At 43.5% G+C, this 23630-nt stretch overlaps 1 long non-coding RNA gene across 1 annotated transcript; it reads left to right on the forward strand.

The window, feature by feature from the left end:
* The first annotated feature begins 373 nt into the window (after nt 1-373).
* On the forward strand, nt 374-23373 carry LOC140620361 (uncharacterized). Its single transcript, XR_012020165.1, has 4 exons — nt 374-2098; nt 21104-21243; nt 21633-21779; nt 22100-23373. It is a non-coding gene; the product is annotated as an uncharacterized lncRNA (long non-coding RNA).
* The last annotated feature ends 257 nt before the right edge of the window (nt 23374-23630 follow it).

A 23630-nucleotide genomic window follows, 5' to 3' on the forward strand; every position in this document is an offset into this window, starting at 1 on the left:
CTGTTTTCGTTCTAAAACCCAGCAAAGGGTTACCTATAAACTCATGGCAGAGTATAATTGGTGGAGAATACGCAAGTCCTTTCCACGCACTTTAGTGAGTGCATGGAAAATAGCACCCTGGCAACCACACAAATAAATATTGGGAGTGACACGTACCATGTTATAGCAAACTCAGAATGCAGCAAGTAGTCAAAGAAATTAGAAGGTGTCGTAAGTTTGAATCCTCCCAAATGCCGGTCGGCCTAACTTCTATGAGCTTCTTGTTTGGAGGGGTAACTCCTCCATTCTCAAGTTATGTGAAGCTCTTTTCTTTGTAGCTGGCCCTTGCTGAGGTCATAAACTTCCAGAACCAGAGTATGGAATTCAGGAACATGGAACGCGAGAGAGGCCTGACAGGAACCAGGCCTCTGACCATGGCCGGTTCCTGCCTCTGTTTCTGTTTCCATAGAAATGACCATCTGATCAGCTGAAATAAGTTCAAGATTCCTTTACATTGTTTTCCTTTCTTCTTCCTTTGGAGATAACCCCACAAGGTTTGGCCAATTGGAAAAAAATGGGCTTGTTGGCTCCAAGTCACCATGTTGGAGAAGTTAAATATTCTCCCAGCAGCGACAGCATGCTTCTACTCCAGCTTCACATTGGTCTGCTCCTGTGATGGCTATCACCCACCCCACCACCACCACCATCTGGGGTGAGGTGCTCACAACCTTTGAATCACCAATCATCTTCCAAGTCACTTCCGGCAGTTGGATAACCTTTATGACTGCACACGTTGCTGGGCATTCAGGATGGTCCCTATCAAACTGAGATGAATGTGTTCCCTAATGTCTGTTTTTATTACATTAGGCTGGGAAGATGAAATCAAAAGAACTACTTTCAACAAAAATGTCCTGTGTGGACAGTTCAATACTCTTTCTACAGGCCCCGGTGATTGCCCTCATTGTATGCGGGATAAAGGCTAAACGCGCAGCTACCCGCTAGTTTGACAAGGCTGTTCTCCCGCCAGCAGGTTGCTCAGACTTTTTTTTTTCATAGCAGCCCTCTGATTCCACCAAACCCACTGGATTAACAAAAACCTGAAAGCAAAATAGCACAAAATGATATCCCCCACATGCACCACTATTAGACTTTGCAACCTACAATTACACCAGTTCAATCTAAATGCCCCCAAACATAATTTCATTAATGCCAGCCATTTCAGAACTGGTAAATATTTTCTCTTCTTGGATTTTCTCTTATTATGGGTCTTCAGCCGAGAATGATGAAGCAGATAGGCACAGGCCACCCGAACAATGTAGTGGGGGAACCAACCGCCCGGTCAAGATGACAGGAGAGTGAGGGGCTGGTAGAGGAATGAAGAGGGAAACTGAGAAAGTCAATTTGGAAAGAAAAAGGGGGGAGGGAACAAACAAGCAGAGGAGGAGAGGGAAGGAGATCGAGGAGGAATTCTGTGGGCAGGTACACAGAGCTGTGCCCGGGACTGCACGCCCGTGGCTGGCATCGCCTAGGGAGCTGGGAAGTGCAGTCCAGCAAAGCTGCACGCCACCTGTGGGCACAGGACCTGGGCCTCAGAGCTGCTTTTAAAGGCCAGCCTTCAAGATGTCCTATGGTCTCCGACTCAAACCCTTTAAAGAGATTTCCTCCTGTGATAGAATCCTTTGACTGATACAGATGCACAGTGGGTCGTTAATTTACTTTATCAGAGAAAAAAAATTGTCCTAACATTCTTAGCTGATCCAAAATCTGCCTTCTGTAAAACAGCTTTCCGGAGTTGGCAAAGAAGATTAGGAGGAAGATTGCAGAGCTTGGGCACACCCCGGCGACGTGTGTGTGCTCTTGGGCAGCCCCGCGTCAGCAAAGAGAGGGCAGGACATGTGCACAGTGGATCTCAATGGGTGACTCATTTCGGGGGCATTGCAATGGTCCAGAGGAGGGATCAGGGAAAGACAAAGACCTCAATTTTAGTAGCGGCTTTGGCACTTGTGAGCTGGGACATGGGGGAAGCTCAAGTGTGTGAACCACCATTCGGTCAACTGGAACAAAGAAAAACAGCACCTGCCTCATAGAGTTCCCGTGACAACTACATGCCATGGGACAGGTAAGGTGCTTCGCACAGGTCTGGCCACACATCTGCCCTCAAAAGAAGGTTGGATAGTATGATTTGCAGTATAATAAAGAGTGATATGAATAGAACCAGAATAGACTCCCCTTTGGGAGTCTTTGGGAGTGGGAGGCCCGGTGGCTCAGTGGTTGAGCAACTGCCTTTGGCTCAGGTCATGATCCCGGGGTCCTGGGATTGAGTCCCACATCGGGCTCCCTGCATAGAGCCTGCTTCTCCCTCCACCTATGTCTCTGCCTCTCTCTCTGTGTCTCTCATGAATAAATAAAATCTTTAAAAAAAAAAAAAAAAGGAGCCTATGGGAGTAAGGGAAATGGGTTAAAACCAGGTTTAGGGTTTTAATTCTCATCAGCAGATACTGAGACTTGAAGCCTCATTGGGGGGGCGGGGGGCGGGTAGCAACTTTCTAAAATGGGGTGAGGTGCTAGAATGGGAAAGATGTTCTAGACACCTGGAGATTCCCCTCTATACGGTCCCTTCATGCTGCTGAGGATGCAAGTTTGCACCTGTGAGGAAGAGAGGCACCCAGGAAGTGTTTCCGGGGGTGTGGGGGATCAGAATGCAGGTGGGGTTGAAGTCAAGGAGCTGGGAAAGAAATGGCTGGAATGCAGGTTAAGCTGGAAGTTCTTTCCAGAACAACAAAAGTCTCCTCCTGGAAAATGTCACGTCCTAACTTCGGGGGCAGCTCTGGCAGGAGGAAGAGCACCTGCCCACAAGTCCCTCGGGCAGAGCATGAGGGGAAGCAGGGGGTCTTTGGTTATTGTGCACGCTGAGCTGAGCGACCAGCTGGAGTTCACGGGCATTGTGCTAGCCTGGATTTCACACTGTTTGCACAATTATGAAACAACAGACAACAGAAAAGGTGCCAATTCACTCTTCAAAGGCACACGGACGCCCCTTGTTCCTAGAGTTGGTGTGCGGCACTCAGACATCACAAACACTGTGCCCACTTCCCTCTCTCGGGGGAACCTCATTCAGAGCCCTTCCTTAGGGGCATCCCCACACCCCCGTCCTCTGTATGGAGAAGCAGCTCCTGGCTGGAGCCATCTAGGCCCCAGGATCACCACACATTTTTGTGGCAGCAGAGCCTTTTGCGAACGCTGGCCCCTGGGCTCTGCCCTCCCTGGCTGCTGGGGAAGGAAAGCAGCTGCATCCCAGAAAACGAATCCACTCAACAAACAATGCAATGCCCCGACTAGTCATAATGAGGTCTGGTTCAAATGTTGGCACACACACAAAATATTAATTAAAATAACGTGCATGATAAATAATATTGGGATCCAAAGCACAGGCTCCTCTAAAATCACAGTTGGTAATTATGTGAGAGCCTGCTAACACACACTCAGAATTCCAGTGTTGCTTACATGACAAAATTAGTCTCAGGGAGGTGACCTTGAGAGGTCGTCTCGTGCGAATATCCTCCTGCTTGGAAACTGAACGATGTCTAAACAACACTGCAAGAAGAGCATTCGTCCTCAGTTCCAAGGGCTAAGGGAAGAAATTCCTTAAGAACTCAACAATTCAATTTAATAACAAATATTTGAGCACCGGCTGGTGTAAGGCTCTCTGCTTATCACTGGGGATAAGGGGTAGGGTGCAGGGGGAGGCACAGTTCACATTTTTAAGAAGTAGCTGGTTAAGGGGAGCTTGGGTGGCTCAGTCGGATGAGCGATCAACTCTCGATTTCAGCTCAGGTCCATGATCTCAGGGTTGTGAGATCAAGCCCCAGGCTCAGTGCTGGGCGTGGAGCCTGCTTAAGACTCTCTCTCTCTCCCTCTCCCTCTGCCCTTCCCCTCCTCCACCTCTCCCTCTCTTAAAAAAAAAAAGGAAAAAGAATAGTAACTAGTTATTGGTTAATACCTCTCCTAGATAAAAAGTCCTTCTATATCCCTCACCTAAATCTTTCATGCTGCTATTAAAAACCAGTGCCACTCGTTTAAGTCCTTGACTGAGGACCTCACAGGATTCCAGTTCTAGTGCTTCCAGGGTCTTTATCAGGTACCACGGACTTCAGGGTAGGCTGACAACAGGTAAGTATCCCCAGTACAGCTCATTACTGAGATACTGACCTGAAGTTCCCCACCAACTCCCAACATAATGAAGCAATTGTGCACCATCGACTTTATCTAGACCTTTTAAATTATTACCAAATTTGACATTCATTGCCCCAGTTAATCCAGAAGCCTAACTGGGAAAGGAAAAGACCTCATTATCCTAATTCCGAAACCATTTTCTATTTGTGGCTCAGTCAACATTTCGGCATCTCGTTAAACGTATTTAATTTCATTCCCTTAACAATAACCCACGTACCACACCAGTGACCACAACTTCGGCATCCCAGCCCCTAAATTCTATTAGTGTTCAGGAAGCCTCATGGTCGCAACATAATGTTCAATCAGTGCAGAGAAATTAATTAAATTAAAATTATTTTTATTGTGATTTAATTAGCTTGATTTAATTACTTTGTTCACGGACTGAGCATTCTGTTTACAGCCAGATCCCGGCTCTCATTCGTGGCATGAATGTTCCCACAGAATTACATATTTTCTCTGTTCAGCCATTGGAGCGGGCTGGGGGAGTTTGCCAGAAACTCACGATTTATCACAATCAGCATCATCACAAATTATAGGAAGCATCCAGCAATATGATAACTTCTAAATGAAGTGTCTGAAAGCAGGTCATACCAGCAGCCTCGGCTGTTAATCCGTCATATTTCATAGTCAACCTGACACCCTGTCCAATTTGCCGTGCCTGCGTTACCGCTGGGCAGCTCCTGTGAGCTGCTGCCTCTCGGAGGGCCCGCCTCGGGGTGCCCGGCTCCCACGCAGGCTGCGGACCTGCCTGGCCCTCCTCGGCCTCCCCTAGCCCTGGCTCCACGCAGCGGCCACTCCCCCTGGCACTGCTACTTCCTCTTTCTCTGAGCCGGGGTCCTGCGCCCAAGGTTCACCGTCTGAAATTCAGTATTTCCTTCGACCAGGGGATGTAGGCAGCAAACCACAGAGCATTCGCAGTCCCTGGGACTTGGTCTCAGGGAACACCAGCTATTTCCACGACTACATTGCAGTTACTGTCCATATCTTGGAATACTGTGATCACTACTTGAAAACAATAGCAAGTATTAGACCCCACAGGAGTTCATGCGCGTTCTCAACCTTCTTTATGGCAGGCCACGCCACAATACAGTGTGTGATTCCAGCTGGCCGGACAACAGTCCCCTTCCTATTGGTGTCTCTCAAAAATAAAATCAGTTCAGGATGCCTGGGTAGCTCAGTGGTTGAGTGTCTGCCTTTGGCTCAGGTCATGATCCCAGGATCCCACATCAGGCTCCCCACAGGAAGCCTGCTTGTCCCTCGGCCTATGTCTCTGCCTCTCTCTGTGTGTCACTCATGAACAAATAAATAAAATCTTTAAAAATAAAAACAATAAATTCATAAATAAAGAAAATCAGCTCTAACTTGCCTGTATCAGAAATGTATTGTCTTGATGAGTGCACTCAAGGCTGTATGGAGCTGTTTTTTCATGTTCTAACAACCATATTTCAATAGTTGGGTTTCTCCATGGTCTTAAGTATTTTATTTTACGATCTGAAACCATGTTGCTGAGAATGGAGCCATGGGCTTTGCCAGACTGCTCTAACGAAGAAGCCTGAACTTTTCGTTCCCTGTATGAGTTTTCTGCTGTAACAGATAGATACGACCTTGGTGGTTTCAGGCAACAGAAATGTATATTCTTTTATGATTCTGGAGGCAGAAGTTCAACCTTCATCTCACTTGGCAGAAATCAAGGTGTCATCGGAGCTGTTCTCCCTCTGGAGGCTCTTGAAGAGAGTTGATCTCTTGCCTCCTCTAGCTTCTCGTGGCTGTCAGCAAGCCTTTTGCTTCTGGCCACCTCCTTCCTCTCTCTGCCTGTCTTCACATCACCTTCTCCTCTTTTGTGTGTATGATCTCCCTCTGCTTCTGTCTTTTTTTTTTTTTTTTTTTTTTTTTTTTGCTTCTGTCTTATAAGGACACTGTTGATGGCATGTAGAGCCCACCTAGATAATGCAGGGTAATTTCCCCATCTCAAGGGTCTTAACTTAATCACACCTTCAAAAGCTTATTTTCTCCTAAATAAGGGGACATTTACAGATCCCAGGGATCAGAGCCTGATCTTCTGGGTGCCACCATTCAGCCCACTAGTCTCTATGCTTATTTCTTTCTTTTTTAAGATTTTATTTATTTATTCATGAGAAACAGAGAGAGGCAGAGATATAGGCAGGGGAGAAGCAGGCTCCTTGTGAGGAGGACTTGCAGGACTCACTCCCTACACCCCAAGATCATGCCCTGAGCAAAGGCAGACACTCAACTGCTTGGCCACCCAGGCATCCCAATGCTTACTTAATTCCTTACTGGTTGTACAGTTCTGGCCTTCAGGAAGGGGCATAAAATTATCTCAAAGATGTGACAAAATTGGCACCAAATCAAAATAGATATTGATGCCAACACCCATTAAAATCATTAGATAAAAGTTCATGAGATGGTTAAAGAGAAACACAAGGCCTTTGAAAAACAAAGTTATCACCAAGGCCTAGGAGAGAAACAGGACCTCTTTCTTCACATCCAGATGAAGAAAGCACAAGCTTTGCAAACTTTGCCACTGGAACACCCTTGGTTTTGGGGCCCTACCCGTCCCAGAGAGCTAAGGCGGGTAGCTCTGCTTGCCCCTCCTCTGCCTCTCATCCTGCCCCAAGGGTGCCGTATTTATGTGTTCTGCACAGTGTTGAATGAGGAACTTATGTCACTGACCAGAAGTGAAAAAGGGCAGGGACTGTGTGTTTTTCAATTAAATAGAACAAGAGGAAGTGAGTGTTAACTTTAACATGAAATACTTAAGCTACCGATTAGAGCTAAATCCCTATGGGCAGGTGTGCCAGACCAGTTTATTGCTAAATGAAGTTCTAGACCCGCCTCTTCCAGAATCATGAAAATGGTGGATGAGTTGACCCAGGGGCAGCCTGATGTCATTCTCTGGTCTAGACATCAGACCTGGCGTCCTGCCCCAGCTATGCCTCTTCTCATGTGATGTCATTCACAAAACCCAACCTCACCAAGCACCAGTCTCCTCATCCGGGGCAGATAGATTACTACAAACATGAAAAACCATTTCATTGGTGTGGATCTTGACTGTGTCATGATCTCTCCTGAGAGATCAAACAACTCAGTGATTTTCGTCTGCCATCTTTACCATAGACTACATGGGCTCCTTAAAGGCAGGGCTCTTCTGGGTGCAGCTCTGAGCATATTGCCTGGCACACAGAGGACCCTCAATAAATATTCCTTTACTTGAACTGAATGCCTGCCTTACCTGACTCACAGACTCAAAGTGATATTGGTCACACTTTGATTCATGCCCAGGAGATCTGGCCAAGGGCCTGCTAGGGCAGCTTCGGTTTCTCCTTTGCCCTACCCCGTGGCCTCCCCCTTGCCCTGGCCAGCGGCAGCATCTACATCTGCCTGTTAAAGCCAGGAGTAAGGGTCTGCATTGCATTGCTATGCTAGCCAGCTCTCCACTCCTGCCCCCAGCATCCTCCAGAAAATAAAAACAAATAAAAACATTTAACCACCACCAACAACAACCATATATATATATATGGCATGCTACTTCTGGAGGTAACTCGGAAATGCTACACAGACAGAAAGTATCAATATTGTGATGGATCCTGTTCCTCTTGCACAAAGGACCCTTTTGCAAGTTTCCTTCCAGACATATGACACCTTCGCCCCTTTTAAAATTAGCCTCAAAGAATGCCCTTTTGCACTGGGAATGAGTAGACAGAGGTCTCCATTGCTCATGCTCTCCAATTCAGAGGGCAGGCCCTAACTTGCAAACCTTGGTGCTCTTCAGCAGACTGGAAAGACATTTGAGATGATCTAGTTCAACCTCCTCTCTTTAGGGAAAAGAAAACTAGGGACACCTGGGTGGCTCAGTGATCGAGCATCTGCCTTTGGCTCAGGTCATGATCCCAGGGTCCTGGGATTGAGTCCCTGGCTTCTCTCTTCACCTATATTTCTGCCTCTCTCTGTGTGTCTGTCATGAATGAATGAATGAATAAGTATTTTTTGAAAAAGAAAAATTAAGAGTTATCCATCGTCATAGGGCTTGTTAGCAGCAAAGCATGCAAGCAAGCAGAACCCGCTTCTACTGTCTTTCAGTCCACTGTGGTCTCCATTCTCTTGTGCTCTTCCCTGAACCCAAGGCCTTCACTTGGCCTTGTAGATCTGGCTCAGTGCACTACCTCACAGCTGAGTGTTCCAAGCTGCCCTAGTAGGCTGAGTTATGAACTCCTTTCACACGTTGGGTGGTGAGAAACTATGTAGAAAAACCATGACAAGGTAATCTGATGTAGAATATTTTGGTAGTGTGATTTTGTAGTATGCCATTTTAATTCCCTCTTCTTGCCTTTCTTGTATTTTTAAAAGTTATTTTATTAGTCATATCTTAGAGGTTACAGTTAACATCTTAAACTTGTAACAACTTAATTTGAGTAATACCAACCGAGTCTCAAAAGTATACAAACACTGTGCTCATAATATCTCCATCTCTCCCCCTTTACATGGTTATTGTCACAGATTGCACCTTTATACATTGTTTGCCCATTAACATACACTTATAATCATTGTTTGTTGCATTTGCCTGCTAATCACACAGGAGGGCCACCTGGGTGGCTCAGTGGTTGAGCATCTCCCTTCGGCTCATTGTGATTCAGGGTCCTGGGATTGAGTTCCACATCAGGCTCCCTGTGGGAAGCCTACTTCTTCCTCTGCCTACATCTCTGCCTCTCTCACTGTGTCTCTCATGAATAAATAAATTAAATCTTTAAAAATAAATAAATAAATCATATAGGAAAAAGAGAGAAGATGTAAACCACAACCAAAGTGCAATGATACTGGATTTTATAGTTAGTTATATAGTTACCTTTACCTATGTTCTTTGTGTTTTTTTCTAATGACTTTGATTTAGAGTGTACTGTCCTTTCATTTCAGCCTGAAAGGCTCCCTTTAACATTCATCATACACAGCTGATTTACTAGTACTGAACTCCCTCGGCCTTTGTTTATGTGGAAATGTCTTAATATCTCCCTCATTCTTGAAAGATAGTTTTCCCAGATATAGGATTTTCAGTTTTTGGGTTCTTTCTTCCAGACTTTAAATATGTCATCCCACTGCCTCTGGCCTCCATGATTTTTGAAGGGAAATAAGTTGTTAATCTTACTGTGGATCCCTCAAACATGGTAAGTCCTTCTCGGTGCTTTCAAGATTATCTCTTCATCTTCGTGTTTTAATAGTTTGACTATAATGTGCTTCAGTGTGGGTCTTTTTGAGTTTCTCCTGCATGAAGTTCATTGAGCTTCTTAAACATGTATGTTCATGTATTTTTTTCAGATTTTAGAAATTTTCAGCCATTATTTATTCAAATTGTTTTCTTCCCTTTTCTGTCTTCTCCTAGGACTCCTTCCCAAAATGTGTATATTAGTATGTTTCATGCTATTACACACATCCCTCATGCTCAGTTCACTATTCTTCATTTTCTTTTCCTTTTGGTCCTCAGACTACAAGTTCATTGACCCTTTTTTTCCTGCTCAAATCTTCTATTTAACCCCTCTAGTGAGTTTTTCATTTCAGTTACTGTTCTATTCACCTCCAAAATTTCTGTTTGGCTTCATCTCTTTGTTGATATTCTTATTTTGTTCATGCATTGTTTTCCTGATTTCTTTTAGTTCTCACTGAACAGAGTTAAGACAGCAGATTTAACATCTTTGACTAATCATTCCAATGTCTGGGACTCCTCACAGATGATTTCTATCAAATTTTTTTTCTCCTGCGAATGGGCCATATTTTCCTGGGATTCCTCAGTTTTTGTTTATTTTTTGGTAGATTTTGTATTGTTGAGAACTGGACCTTGAGTATTAAATTATGGTAACTCTAGAGATTTAACTCTCCTATCCCTTTAGAATTCCTGAATCTTATTTGTTGAAAGCTAAAGCCAACTGTTACTTTTCCAGACTATTTTCGCAACATATGTATTCCTTGTTTTGTGTGGTGCCTGATATTTCTGTTCTATCTGTAATCAGCTGGTAACCTGACAAAGATTTCCTTAAATGTCCACCTTTCAAAAGGGGTGAAGGGCAGAAAAAAAAAAAAAAAAAAAAAAAAACTGTTCCTGTCTGCTGAAATCCTTTCAGAGGCTGCTTCATTCCATAAATGGGCTGAAAGTTCCTGCCAACTCAATCATTGTTTTGTTGAAGGGACAGATTCCTAGAGCTTTCTACTCTGCCATTTTTATGATGTCATCCAGTAGTGATTGATTTTAATTTAGAAACGATAGAGAGAAAATAATAATTAATTCAAAGTCCAAAGTACACGTGTTTCCCAAACATGAAAAAACATTTCATCCGTGTGGATCTTGATTGTCTCATGGTCTCTTATGAGACATAAAACAACCCAGTGATTTTGTCTGCCATCTTTAAGACATATATATTCTAAATTCTAAAAATCCCTCTAGGAGGCAGGCAAAGTGTAAAACTTGCTGGAAGCATGATCTAGAAAAATCTTCAACCTACAAAAGTCTAGCAGGAGGGTCAGAATTGAAAGATCAAAGTGATATTGCTAATAAGAGACATCTTCTAGAGCATGAAGAGGGAAAGCCAGTTCTCAGGATCAAAGAATGCTTGATCAAGAGAAACACTGAGTCTGACCACAAAGGAGTCCCCAACCTCCCAGTACTTAACCTTTCTTTTTGTGCTATGGAAAAAAATGCTATAAACATTAGAAGTAATCACTGTATGTTGTACAAGCATTTGTGGACGTGTAAAATGAAAGTTACATATAATGAAAAAAAAATGCACTATGCACTTAGCATTCAGCCACCTGGCAGCTTCTAGCATCCTCATCTTATGGTTCTGTTTGGTCACTTAACTTAAATATCATGTGTACTTTGCTCTCACGCAATTAGACCTCTCTTGAGAACAAGAATAATTTCTTAAACATTATAATTAAGCTAAAGGAGGAAGAAGGAGAAGAAGGAAGAGGGTATGGGGAAGGGTGTATTCATTTCCTGGGGCTGCCATAACAAATTACCACAAACTTAAATGGTTCAAAACAACAAAAAATCTATTCTCTCTGGAGACTAGAAGTCAAAAACTCAAGGTGCCAGCAAGAAAGTACTCCCTCCAAAAGCTATGAACTTCACCTTGCTTCTTCTAACCTGGGGCCTGGTAGCTCCAGGCATTTCTTGTCTCATGGTAGCATAACTCCTGTCCTGCTTCTGTCTTCTCATTGCCTTCTCCTCTGTGTATCTCTCTCCATTCTGGTCCTCTTACACAGATATCAATCACTGGATTTAGAACCTACCCTAAATATAAGATAATCTCATCTCAAGATCCTTAATTTAATTGCCTCTGCGAAAACCTATTTCCAAATAGGATCACATGCACAGGTACTATGGGTGTGGTATAATACAAAAATATATTTGGTCTTTGTCCCCAGTTCCTGACACAGAGCTCTTAAAACCCTTGGGATTTCCTGAGTGATAGAGTGTGTTTGTTATTCATAATGTGCCTGTTTCAATGACACTGGAGTTTTATGCTAATGAGGTAACTTAGGGCCTCTTGATACCCTCAGCATAGGACTAGTCACCAGAAAAACCAAGTGATTGGAGACTTGGAACTTTCAGCCTCACCCATCAATCTCTTGGAAGGTGAAGGTAGGAAGGCTGGAAATTGACCTCTATAAAAACCCTTTAACAATGTGATTCAGAGTTTCCAGTTGCTGAATACATCAGGGTGATGGGAGGGTGGCACCACCAGAGAGAGCATGGAAAGTCCCTACTCTTGGTTCACACCTTGCCCTGTACATCTCTTTCATCTGGCTATTCCTGAAGTTTATTCTTTCAAGTAAACCAATAAACATAGGTAATCTGTCTTCCTGAGTTCTATGAGCCATTCTAGCCAATTATCAAACCTGAGAGGGGTTTGTGAATAGCTTCCATTTATACCTGGTCAGTCAGAAGTCTGGATGGCCTGAGACTCACAACCGGCATCATAAGTGGGGCAGTTTCATGTGGCTGAGTCCTTAATCTGTGGGGTCTGCACTAACTCTGGGTAACACATGTTGGAATGTAACGGAATTGTTGGACAACCAGTTTTAGTGTTGAAAACTAGAGCACTAGGCAGCCCTGGTGGTGGCTTTAGTGCCACCTTCAGACCAGGGAGACCAGGATCAAATCCCACGTCGGGCTCCCTGCATGGAGCCTGCTTCTCCCTCTGCCTGTGTCTCTGCCTCTCTCTCTATGTGTCTCTCATGAATAAATAAACTCTTAAAAAAAAAAAAGAAAACTAGAGCACTAGTTGGTGTCAGAGAAAACACCCCACAAAAGTTATGATTTGGATGTGTCTTTCGGGGGGGATACATAATTCAACTCCCTATAAAGGGGAAGGGAAAGAAGCCAGATCCTTGTATTCTGACAAACATCTACAATACCAAGTACGTATTAATTACATGTATGAATATGTTACTTATGAAATCAACTTAAGAAGGCAGAGAGGGGATCCCTGGGTGGCGCAGCGGTTTGGCGCCTGCCTTTGGCCCAGGGCGCGATCCTGGAGACCCGGGATCGAATCCCACGTTGGGCTTCCGGTGCATGGAGCCTGCTTCTCCCTCTGCCTGTGTCTCTGCCTCTCTCTCTCTCTCTCACTGTGTGCCTATCATAAATAAATAAAAAATTTTAAAAAAAATTAAAAAAAAAAAAAAAGAAGGCAGAGAGGTTAATGGTGCTTCATGACAGACTTCTTTTGCTCCTGGTTAGACAGGAGGTCTTTGCACAAACTTTATAGGAAAGATTATAAGACTTCAGTACCTACTCTACCTTCCCATTAATCCTGAGTTTACATTGCAGGTGCTCTTTTGGGAGGACAGGCAGGAAATATGTATAACATTAATGAGGGTGAAATCGGTAAGCAGATCACTGAAATTATGACTGCTGGTAGAGCTAAGGAGGCATTCAAAGATTTGGAGCCAGAATTTGGGTACCTTTTGACTCCATTCTTGGAACATCCCCTGCAGTTTCTCACCACTAAAAAAGAAGTGATTTGGATTCATGCCAAAGTCCACAGCCAGTAGAAGGGAAACCATTTATTGTTCTCAATCTATGAATTTTTCTTTTCTTTTGTGTCATTTGTCTTTCTTTTCCAGCACTACATTTTCTCTCTTTATTTCTTTAAAACAACAACAACAACAAAGAAAACAAACATTTGCTTTCACAGACATGAAGTTTCATCTTGCATTAATACCATGTGGTAGATATCATTATTGCTACCTTATAGAGAGTGAAATGGGGCCTTAAAGACATGCTGTAAGGTTATGCAGACACTCAGTTGTGAAGCTGAGAATAGGACACAGGCACTAAAACCCAATGATGACTCCCTTTCTACTCCTACCGTTTCTTTTTTCTCCTTTTCCCCATTCCAAAGGGACTCACAGGCTTACAACATGCACCCAGGGGATCCCTGGGTGGCGCAGCGGTTTGGCGCCTGCCTTTGGCCCAGGGCGCGATCTTGGAGACCCGGGATCGAATCCCACGTCGGGCTCCCGGTGCATGGAGCCTGCTTCTCCCTCTGCCTGTGTCTCTGCCTCTCTCTCTCTCTCTCTGTGACTATCATAAATAAATAAATAAAATTTAAAAAAAAAAAAAAAAAACATGCACCCAGGATTCTAAGATCCATGGGTTCCAGCACTCTTAGTACCAGAACTACCTGGAAACTTTTTATGAAAGCTGATGACTGGCCTGATCTTAGGTCAATCAAACCATGACATCCAATGGTGCAGCCTGGACATCAGCATTTTTTCAAAGCCCCCATGTGACCCTAATGTGCATCCAGGATTGCGAATCATTGCTATAATGTTTACGCCTCTTATTAACCATAGAAAAGAAAATATTCACTCCCCTCAGACTTAAGCAAATCTCTGGAGCATGTCTTAGTAAAACTGGTTGACAAAAACCAAGGGCAAAGTAACAAATGAGACTTACAGATGATAATGTGAGCTGACACATTTAATGCCCCTCCCTTCTCAAATCCCACTGAAACCATATACTCATCCTATATAGAGAAAAGTCTTTAACATTCATGCAAAATAGGGAAGAATGGTATTGATGCACTAGAAACTTTGAGGAGGTCAGCATGATTTGGTGGAGGTGAAAACAGAGGGGTCAAAGTACTGACAAGAGCTATATAGCTCTGACAAAGAAAGGCCATGTGGGGAGTAAGTGAATGAAATTTCCCACAAAGACCTGGGAAATTCTCGCATGTGAACTACAAGAGAATGGGACTGTGAGACAGTTAGTGGGTGGAGCTTAGGGCAGTTTGGCAACTACACCAGTGTCTCACACAGAACTGCTGGCCACCTGGAGGGATTTGGGGAAGGCCCTCATCAGTGACCGAAGAAATAAAAACTTAAAATTTTCCCTCTGGGACTCAGAGAACAGAAACCAACACTATCACTGACAAAATCATCTCAAATTTCCAAGCCAGGTAAATATAGATCTCCTTTCGAAGAACAAGGCAAATCGAAACAAAATTAAAATCCCAGAACATGAAAAGATTGAGCACACAAAAAAGAAAGAAAATACTTTGAAGAATCAGAGCAAATGTTTAATCTATGAAATAAACTTATTCCAAAGAGCAGGGATTTTTAATTTGGATTTTCAACATGTTGGAAGGACATTATGGAGAATAGCTACAAAGAAGCAATTGATAAATACTTCTATTGGTGAATAAGGGCAGCCTGGGTGGTTCAGCGGTTTATCACCACCTTCGGCCCAGGGCCTGGAGACCCAGGATCAAATCCCACGTCGGGCTCCCTGCATGGAGCCTGCTTCTCTCTCTGCCTGTGTCTCTGACTCTCTCTCTCTGTGTCTCTCATGAATAAATAAATAAATAAAATCTTAAAAAAAAAAAAAAAAGATGTTCTATTGGTGAATGGCATGCTGGCTAGAATCTTGTTTAAATCAACTTTAATCTGAGTTGTGTGGCAGATTAAAATTTCCAAAGATGGCAAATCTCCCAACCCACATGCTCATATGCAATGTGACCTTCCTCTTTCATCAAGAAGGGGAGTCTAGGGATGCCTGGTGGCTCAGCGATTGAGCATCTACCCTTGGCTCAGGGCGTGATCCCAGGATCTATGATCAAGTCCCACATCAGGCTCCCTGCGGGGAGCATGCTTCTCCCTCTGCCTATGTCTCTGCCTCTCTCTCTGTGTGGGTCTCTAATGAATAAATAAATAAATCTTAAAGAAGGGAGGGAGTCTATTTCTCTACATTTTTTAATTTAGGCAGAGAGCAGGAGGATCAGTTTGACCTTTCTGACCAATAGAATATGCTGGAAGTGACACTATGCCAGTTCTGGTCATAGCTGGCCTGACAGCTTTTGCTCCCCACCCATTGGAAGTTAACAGCCATGTAAAAGATATGACCACCTAAGACCACCAAGCTGTAGGAAGCCCAAGCCTTGCAGAGAGACCCCAAAAAGTGAGACACCACAGAGAGAAAGAGAAATTGAGAGAGGCCATGCCTTGGGACTGAGAAGATAGCATGGAAGTGGACCACCCATCCCAGCTGCACTAGCTAAGGCAATGTGATCAGAAATACACCACCCAGCCAAGCTACTAAATTCCTGACCCTCAATATTATATGCAAAATAAAACGGTGGCTCCAAGCCACAAAGTTTCAGTGTAGTTTGTGAAACAGAAATAGATAGTAGTAAAGGCAGCCCACAGCAACCTGGGGTGTCCCACAAGACAGGAGGGTTGAGGGAATGTTGAAATCCCAAGCCACCTTCCCTAGCTCAGCTCCCAGAATCCTGGCAGCCAGTACATTACCCTACAGGCAAGACATAGCAGCTCTTCTCTGGGAATTCTGACCAGTTCTAGGGAAAAGACCTAAAGCAACTCACTTGAGAGCGCCCCACAGTAGTCCTACAGAGAAGCTCCTTTCATTAAGACCTTAATCACCTTTCAGTCCCCTTCCCTAAACATATGCAAACAACCCAGGATTCCCAGGCCTGTGAGAAAGCCTTTAATATGAAACACTCAGAAGAAAGGAGATTTAAAGGAAACAGATTATGAGGGGAGGAGAAAAACTAAAAATCAAAATGATCATTATTGTCCCTAAAGAAGGAGACAGAGGAGAAAACACTGCATCCATAAAACAAGAACAGGATGCTATTCAAAAGAACAAGTAAAAAAAAAAAAAAAGAAAGAAAGAAAGAACAAGTAGTCCAAAAACAAAACAAAACAAAAACAGAGCTTTTGGAAATTAAATATATGACAGTATAAGTGAGTAACTCATTCAAAAGGTGATGATAAGTTGGGGAAATTTTTTGGAAAATAAAACAAAAGTCAGAGATTAAAAAGAAAAGAGGAAAGATAAGAAAATTAGAGGACAGGTATAGACCAACAATGATCTGTTCCACCCAAACAATAAAGAGTTCCAAAGAGAAGGAACAGAAAAAACGAAGTGGAGAAGATCACCAATAAGGTAATTCAAGGGAACTTCCCAGAATTGAAGGGAATGACACACATCGAGTCATATCATCATGAAACCTCATATCATCATTTAGAAAAAGAAGATTCTGCAATGAGGTGGAGGGAGGCCAGAGAGGGACAGAGATTGAGAGACAGAAAGGTCACATACAAATGAAAAGTAACAGAATGACTTAGGACTTCTCAACAGCAACAAAGAGCACTAAAAGACAATGGTGCAACATCTTCCAAATTCTGAAACATTCTCTCCACACTGAACTTATCTATGAACATGTGCAGAATGAAGATATTTTCAGACATATGAGAAATTAATCTCCCACACACTTTCTTTTAGGAAACTATGGGAGAATGTGCTTCATAAAACAAAGGAATTAACCAAGAAGGAAGAAAATATGAAATCCAGGAAACAGGCTTCAACACAATAGAACAAAGAGAATTCCCAGGTGTTAGTGAAGGGGAAATCTCAGAATGAGAACAGCCAGTTCAGACAAGAGCTGGTCAGAGGACTTCAGGAAAGACTACACCAGAAGTCGAAGGGACAAGATGTCTGATGTGAATGCACATCTCAAGAAGAGATCTAGAACCACTGGTATAGAATTGGGGCCAATAAGTGTTATGTGAATCAAGGAAAGACACAAAACAACTACAATCCAGAACAGCACTCTCCGGTCAAAACAAAGTATGAACAAATAATTTTACATTTATTATGAGTCATATTTTACAAAGAAAGAGCTGAAAGGTGCCTGGCTGGCTCAGTCAGGAAAGCATGTGGCTCTGGATCTCGGGCTCATGAGTTCAAGCCCACGTTGGGAGTAGAGTTTATGTAAATAAGTAAATAAGTGGGCTGAAATTTTTAATTGGTATCAATAACATGTTTTATTTAACCTAATATATCTAGAATATTTCACCATAAAATCAACACAGAATTATTGAGATATTTTATATTCTTTTTTCACACGAATTCTTTGAGATCCAGACTGTTTTGCATTGACAGCCTACCTCAATTTGCACACTCTAATTTCTCAGAAATCCTTGATTTCACCTGAACTTAGTTTTCCTTAAATTTGCAGCTGAAAAGGTTCTTCACACACCAGAGGTGTTCCAAACATACTTAAAATTTTTCCAAAAGCCATCACCTTTTAAATTCAGATGTAAAAGAATTAAAATTAAATAATATTAAAAATTAATTCCTTAGTCACACTAGTCACAGTTCAAGTATTCAACAGCCACATGTCCCTATTGGCAAATGTATTGGATAGCTGAGATCCAGAGAGATCAGAAAGTTATTCAGAAAAGAAAAAGTAATCATTGTCACTATAGAGCTCAGCTTCAAATAACATACTCTGAGTATTCATTTAATCAAAATTATAAGATGAACTCCATGGGGAAGACAGGGATAGGAAACATTCATTGTGTCAAAGGGGGAAGAAGAAAGAAAGCTAAGTCTTAAAGTGTCTAAAACTGAAAAATTAAAAAGTACTAATATAATCCTGTTAAATAGAAACAGAAGTAAATACAAAAGGAATCTATCAACATCATTTCAAGTGAATGCCTATGGGTAAGGAGAACTGAGGGAAAATGGGTTTGGGACTCCTCTATTTCTCTGAAACATCACAGTATTGGTTGACTTTTTAAACTTTAAGATTTGATTTTTGAAAAGACCTTGACAAATGATCAGTGGACAGTCTATCCACAAGTGTGTGGGTTAAGAATTTTCTATGTAATATTCTCACTCTCTTACTCCCTCTTTCTCTATAAAATAAATAGGTATTTTTAAAATGAGGGAGGCCTGGGGGACTCATTCAGTTGAGCATCTGACTCTTGATTTTGGCATAGGTCGTAATCTCAGGATCATGATATCCAGGGTCCCACTCTGCTCAGAGCAGAGTCTTCTTCTCTCCCACTCCTTCTGCCCCTTCCCCTGCTCACACATGTTCCCTCGTGCATTCTCTCTCTTTCTCTCTAGAAAATAAAGAAATACATCTTTAAAAAATAATTTTCCATTTAATATTGCAAATGTAGGGTCATCACTTTAAAATACAATGCCTCCCCATCATCCTCTATAAGGAGGCAGCCCCCAGTCTCAGATGGAAAAGAAAGCTGACAGAGAATGCAGTGCAACATGCATCCCCTTGGCCAAATCCCAAATCTCACTCTCAAAGACCCATGCCTTGTGCAGGCTTAAGAGAGGCTTTGAAGTCATACAAAATGACTTCCTGAGGGTGTCTGGGTGGTTCAGTTGGTTAAACGTCTGCCCCTGGCTCAAGTCATGATTCCAGGGTCCTGGGATCGAGTTCAGACTCCCTGCTCAGTGGAGAGTCTGCTTCTCTTTCTCCCTCTGCCCCCCCCCAACACTCTCTCTCTCTTTATATATATATATATATATATTTAAATGGCTTCCTGAGAATCACAAGGGGATAGAGGAGCCAGGGGAAGGGAAGTGTGGTCCTTAGATGAATGTCACACAGGCCACAGGGTAAGTGGGCATTGCATCCCACTTTCTCCACACCTCAAACCTGCCCTTTTGATGGAGAAAAGCTACTCTCCTTATGGTCCCATTGGTACCTCCTCCAAGCCAAGGCCTACCATCCTTCCTGGCTCAGTGCAGAGGTTCTCCTTCCTTTAAATTCTCCCTGACTACTCCTGTCCTCACCAACTATCTTTTTCTTTTTTTCCTTTTTTTTTTTTTTAACTCATGTGGTACATCTCACACAGTTTGGGCCTTAATTATAAACTGTGGAATCGTATACTACAATCTCACACATAATTTCCAAGCTGCATGATAAGAACTAGGACAATACCATATGCTTCTGCATGCCCCCATCACACTGAACATAGGAACAAATCCATAGTATAGGTTTAAAAAGTATTTGATGATCAACTGTTGACAGTGATACTGAAATGTGTTCATGCATTTTTTGTAGTACCTCTGATTTCAGAAGTTATGGTATTTTATAGGTAGGCAGATCCCTGAGAGAGAGAGCATTTTTTAGACATAGGAACTCAGGTACAGAGCTGAGTTCATTTCCCTTACAGTTCATGATACAATATTGGAATTGGGCAATACAAAAACTTCTCCCTTCTTTAATTTAATTTGGATTTTTTCCCCTTTATCCTCAATCCCCATGACCTGTCTCCTTCCTCTCCCCACTCAATAGACAGTTGTCGAATGGATTAGGAATTTGCCCTTGGAAATGTACATATTTAAAAATAGAGTGTTTGTCTATATTATGCTTCTCTTAACTTTATTAAAATAATATGCTACAGATGTTCTTTTTCATTTAGCATTCTTTCTAAAAAACCTGTTTCCATTGCTTCAACTGCTGCATAGTATTCCACCATCAGCTTCGATCATACTTCATCTATCCATTCCCCAAATGATGCAACCCTCTGAGACCCAAAATAATGCCATGAGGAACATCCTCACATATCTGTTTCCATATGGACATATGCAAGAGTTTCTCTGGCATATAGTGAGATAGCTGTGTTACAGAATATAAAAATATATAATGTGGCTAAGTATTTTTGAATTGCCCCTCACAATGGCTACACCCATCTCACTTCTACTAGCTGTGGATGAGAATTCGCTGTTGTGTAATTCAGAAACAGCTGTCAAACAAAATGTGACAGAAACAGCTTTGGGAGCATAACTGAGGCCCTCAGCAGATATGATTCTCATCATCTCCATGGAAGGAGAAGACAAAAAAAAGGTGGGGGGAATCACACAAAACAAGGCTGTTGCTTACAGGTTTGTTTATCTGATTCACTTCCTTTTTTTTATTATTTTTATTTTGTTTTTAAGAAAAGAATCTCATTCTCTTCTCTCTCTCTCTCTCTCTCTCTCTCAAGGATTTTATTTATCTATTCATGAGAGACATAGAGAGAGAGGCAATGACACAGGCAGAGGGAGAAGCAGGCTCCCTGTGGATAGCCCAATGCAGGACTCCTTCCCAGGTACCCCGGGATCACGACCTGAGCCAAAGGCAGACACTCAACCCCTGAGCCACCCAGAGACCCCTGGTCCACTTCCCTTTTAAGTGAGGGACAGGACTAAGCTCTGGCTAAGAGATGCTGCTTACCCAGTCTCCCTATTCTCTGCTTCTGACTCTTGGATGTACTAGTTAAGGAACCACTAATTTTTAGACAGTCCTTTTGATTCATATCTCAAAAGAATTCTCCAACTTGGGAAAAGAAAGAAAGTGGGGGAAGAAACAAGAAGGTGTTAGTTAAGCCTACCGAACCCATAGGCCTGAAATGGTAAAGGCTCACACGATCCACTAGAAGAGGTAAGGCTCTGAAGTTGACGTTTATTCCCTATTAACAGAGGAACTGACGATCCCTTTGCCAGCAGGGCTGAGTGAAATATCTCTGTCTTTTCCTGCTCACATCCTCGTGTTTCATCACCCAGGGCTGCAGGGTCCCAAGGCATGAGCTCGTTTGTTGACTCCTCTTCCTGCCCCACATCTGGGATTTACCCCACCGTGGCTCCTCTGGGGACTCCTCTGCCGTCATCCTGTGGCCTCATGTCGGAGCTGGAAGATCAGCCAAGTAAGACTCCCTTCTCCCACTCTGCCTCAGCTGCCAGACCTAGGGCGCTGGGTGACAGGACCACAGACTCGGGTTGGGGTGAGGCCAAGGCCCCCGAGAAAGGGCAAACAGCCTTCTCCCCGCCAGGGCACAAGACACCTTCCATGAGCCCCTCAGCTTCCCTTGCCGGATTCCCACCATCTGGGGTCCACCTCTGACTTGACAGACTCCTGTTGGTCACATCTGGCTTCAGAGAAAGAAACCAGGAGTTAGAAGGCCTAAGCTCACAGGCAGCACTTGGCACACACAATAGAAGCAGCTGCTGTTTATAGTCCTTTTTAGGGTGGCCTCAAGCTGGACCTCACACTTCCTCTCCCTGGCTTTCCCCTGTGGGGCATTGTTTTACACAGAGCATCTGGAACCTCGCAATCTTGCAGCTCAAAAGGAAGAAGAAAAAAGAAGAAAAAAAAAATCCACGAATCCCATGCATCTGTGAAACTCCAATGAACTCTCTCCCTGGGAAAAGTTCCCAGACTCGCTCTCGGCTTCCCACTCAGGTAAGGCAGGTCCCTACGGTCCCTGACCCTCACCTCTCTGTCCATTCCATGGGAATACAAAGGCCAGCCATTCGGAGATCCAGTAGAAAAGCTACCCCACAGAGGCTTGTTCTAAAGAACAGCCTAGAAGGCCTGAAACACTTCCAATTTCTTAACTGCCAAAAAAACCCAGCATGAATTCAGGTGGGCAGTTCAAGCCCAGCACCACATGGCGTGGGAGGCAGGTAGCAGGGGCCTTCCCAGAGCCTTCCCGCTTGGTACTGTTATCTGTGTGCCTCCTCTGACCCCAGGGCTTCTCTTCCCTGGTCCTGTCCCCATAGAAACAAGCGCAGAGCTGGCAGGCGCCGAGAAGGCTCCGCGCACCATCTGACTCCGCGCCCCTCCAATACCCACTCCTGATTTCAGACGCCTGAGCTGGCTCCGCTGGGCAAGGTGGCGCCTAATTACCTCCCTTCTGTTTTTTTCCCTCCTCTCGTCCTCTCCCCTCCCCACCCCTCAGAGGACAGCCTTTCCAAGAAATAACACACACGCACACACCTGGCACGATGCGATAGGGAAGCTCACCATGGATACCGGGCTACCATTCCCACTCCGGCAGGGGCTCCTGGGAATAAGTAACTATCTCTAGAATGCTACAAACTCCAGATGTGCACCGACTAGTGCCTTGAGACCCGGCTTCCTTGTCTCATTATGCCGAGTTTTTTCACAAGTTTCATATATGCATATCAAGCCTTCAGAAGGGGAAAAAATGGGAAATGGTAATCTTCCTTTTAATATGCTACCACATGCCAGCCCGGAACAGCTGTGCACACACACCACCATGGACTGGACATGAAATATAGCCCAGGACCATTTTTTAAGCATTCATTCCCAGGGCTTACAAAACACATTTACTTGGAGGGAGGTCACACAGTCTTCCTTCTGCATAAAAAGGTGGCTTTGAAATAGGTACAGCCATCTGGAAACAGCCTCCTCTGCCATTGATATGTAAAATGCACATATTACACCATCTTGCTCGGGACTGTACGGCAGGAGGCAGAGACACGCAGAGGCCCATAATTGTTTAAATATACAGCCTCCGGTTCTCCACAGTGCTTACCTTGCTCTGAAAAAACCATTTGCCAGCAGTCTAGGTGACTCTGGACAGGCTGGAGAGGCAATTTGCTCATGGGGGCGTTCATCTGTGTGCAGGAGGAGTGTCCTGGAGTCCAGATTTGGGGGGAAATTATTTGCACGCTCTCCGGTGCTGCTCCAGCCTTGCTAATAAGAAAGAATATGTCAAGTGCATGACTGGGAGTAAATAGCAAACACCCCATCGAAATAATGACCCCTGCTCTTTTGCTCATTATAGCCGAGCATTTGCTTCCCTCCCTAGAAGACTTAGATCCCACCTTTAATAACTGGTTTTGTCAGGCATTTAAAGGAAAAGAGCAATGGGTCCTATTTCACTAATTGATCTCGATGTAGTCAGGGGGATGCTTCTGTATGTTTATTAACATTTGCTCCTTAAAATGAGTGCGTTCCCCCCACCCCACCCAGCAAGACCTCACTGTTGCAGACCTTATCCAAATAAATTCTTGACCTCTGAAGCTATTGAACTTGTGTGTTGTTTCTTCCATTTTTATTTCCTGGGCTTGGTTTTCATCTCTGTTCATTTAAAAAAAAAAAAAATATATATATATATACGATTTGGATAATATAAATCAGCTGCTTTAAAATGTAAAATGCCACCCCAAAGCTAAACGCTGTCCCTCTAAAAAAAATACCCCTGAAAGAATACAGAGCCCTGGAGTAACTCAAAGGGTTAAGCTGTTAAATGCACAAATAGCAGAGCTCCCGTTAGTGAGAGGA

Source organism: Canis lupus, chromosome 28, assembly GCF_048164855.1.
Source record: "Canis lupus baileyi chromosome 28, mCanLup2.hap1, whole genome shotgun sequence".
Taxonomy (NCBI): domain Eukaryota; kingdom Metazoa; phylum Chordata; class Mammalia; order Carnivora; family Canidae; genus Canis; species Canis lupus.